Genomic DNA, 2,762 nt, shown 5'->3' on the forward strand with positions numbered 1-2,762 from the left:
ATGCCGGCCGCCAGGTGCCCTCCCAGGTGGATATCGAATGCAAATCGGTCTGAAGAACTTGAACTACCTGGACAACAGAGGAGAACCATGGAGACCCAACGTGAACCAAATCCGCCCACCACCAAGCTGGGACATTTGGAACAAAAGTTAGGACAAATCGGGCGCCGAAGGGTTGGAATAACACCCTAAATCGGGCGCCGAAGGGTTGGAATAACACCCTAAATCGGGCGCCGAAGGGTTGGAATAACACCCTAAATCGGGCGCCGAAGGGCTGGAATAACACCCTAAATCGGGCGCCGAAGGGTTGGGAATCACCCTAAATCGGTCGCCGGAGGTAAAAGGTCCAAGGGACCATGGTTCCGAGGGTCTCACATCCCTCAAACGTGTCCGTTTCACGTTTCCTAATCGGACTGAGCAGTTTGCCACCACCGCCGATTCTCTAGGACATGGAAGTCCTGTTGTCAAAAGTCAGGTTTCTCAAATCGCGCCGGTACCTGTCTGGTCCACCCACCAGGGAGTGTGTCATCGCCGGACAGGCCGAATTATCGAAAAAAGGCGTGTCAATCGATAGATTTCAATGTGCTCCGATTTTTTGCCAAAAGTTTGTGGACACTAAAACCGTTAAAACGTTAATAACCCAAAAAATACAACTCCAATCTGGTTGAGGTTTTTTTTGCACGAAAGGGTACAAATAGACGAACATTTTCATCTAATTATAACCGTTTTTCTATAAAACATTTTAATAGAAAATCGTGTTTTAATGTTTTGGGGAAAAAAATCACTTGCCAGTACAATAGATTCCTATGGTTCCGATTTTTTTTTTACAGTGGATAACTGTTGACCATCACGAGAGAGGGTATGAGCCAAAATTTGGGGCATCTAGCCCATCGGGAATTATGTTTTATCATTATTTCAAGATTTCGGGAATTGGTCGAAAAAGTGACAGAGTGCCACTGCCGTGCACCTGGTATTATTTTTGGGTTACCAGGTGCATATTTTTATAATGGTTTTAAATGATTTTAGATAGGCTACATACCTCAATACCCTATATGGAACAACCATACTACGGACCCAAGTCAGTTGGGGCCGGCCTGAGTGATTTATGAAGCTTTTAAAAAATGTCTGTACTCATCCTCCCTTCTGTGCACCTGGTATTATTTTTGGGTTACCAGGTGCTCCTATTGAAATCGAATGAGTGCACCTGGTATTATTTTTGGGTTACCAGGTGCTGCTATTGAAATCGAATGAAAATGATTTTAAATGGCCTGCAGACACCCATGCCCGCTATGGGAGCACCATACTATGGGCACAAGTCAGTGGGGGCCGGCCTGAGGGATTTATGGAGCTTTTCAAAAAAGGTCCGAAAATATTCTATGTTGAACTACTCAGGAAAAACGGCTAAGTGCCCTCTTTTGGGTTACCAGGTGCTCCTATTCTAATCGAATGAAAATGAATTTAAATGACCTGCAGACACCCATGCCCGCTATGGGAGCACCATACTATGGGCACAAGTCAGTGGGCACCGGCCTAAGGGATTTATGGAGCTTTTATATAAAATGTCTGTACTCATCCTCCCCTCCGTGCACCTGGTATTATTTTTGGGTTACCAGGTGCTCCTATTCTAATCGAATGAAAATGAATTTAAATGACCTGCAGACACCCATGCCCGCTATGGGAGCACCATACTATGGGCACAAGTCAGTGGGCACCGGCCTAAGGGATTTATGGAGCTTTTCAAAAATAAGGTCTGAATACTTTCTATGTTGAACTACTCAGGAAAAACGACAGAGTGCCCACTTTTTGGGTTACCAGGTGCCCCTATTTAAATCGAATGAAAACGAATTTAAATGACCTGCAGACACCCATGCCCGCTATGGGAGCACCATACTACGGGCACAAGTCAGTAGGCACCGGCCTAAGGGATTTATGGAGCTTTTATATAAAAGGTCTGTCCGCATCCTCCCCTCCGTGCACCTGGTATTATTTTTGGGTTACCAGGTGCTCCCATTCTAATCGAATGAGTGCACCTGGTATTATTTTTGGGTTACTAGGTGCTCCTATTGAAATCGAATGAAAATGACACACAAAGACAAGGATTAATTGCAAAAAATATTGTATTTATTTAGAGTTATTCATGGATTGATTTGTCCCTCAATTAGTCTCCGAGCCTGGCTTGCATTATGAGGCAAATTATGGGAACGGTAGTAGCGTGCCTGCGTCTCCAGGGAGTGACACATGTGGTCAGCCACAGTTCCACGGTCTGTAAGCGACCCAAGATTAAAGTTTAATGTGGCAATGCTTCTTCGAATTGTACCAAATGTCACTTTCCTTCCAATGCCAAACTCTGCAAAAATCTTACCCACACAATCACAGAGATTACCGTATGGTTTACCAGAGCATGTGAAAAAGAAGAGTGTTGTGTCTGGGGTCATTCCACTCAGATGAGGCCTGATCCGATGGAATCGTTGAAGCCAAGTGTATTCCTCATCAGATATAACAATTCTGCACTCCCCGAAGCTGTAGTTAGTTTTGTGGCTTGCTACAGTCATTTGATAAACCCCACTTTCATTGGTTATTTCATTGAAATCACTCTCACCGAACATGGTGACTGGGGATCGTCGAGTTCCATTAAAAGTCGCCAACCGGCTGGACATGAGAGCCGCAAACCTGCGTCTGTCAGATGAGGTGGCTCGGACTTCCAGCCTGCTGAGAACAGAAGGAATAGATGCATTGCTTAGCTCCAAAAATCGTTTTAACTCCGC

The sequence above is a fragment of the Salvelinus namaycush genome, unplaced genomic scaffold, assembly GCF_016432855.1.
Source record: "Salvelinus namaycush isolate Seneca unplaced genomic scaffold, SaNama_1.0 Scaffold1176, whole genome shotgun sequence".
NCBI classification, from domain to species: domain Eukaryota; kingdom Metazoa; phylum Chordata; class Actinopteri; order Salmoniformes; family Salmonidae; genus Salvelinus; species Salvelinus namaycush.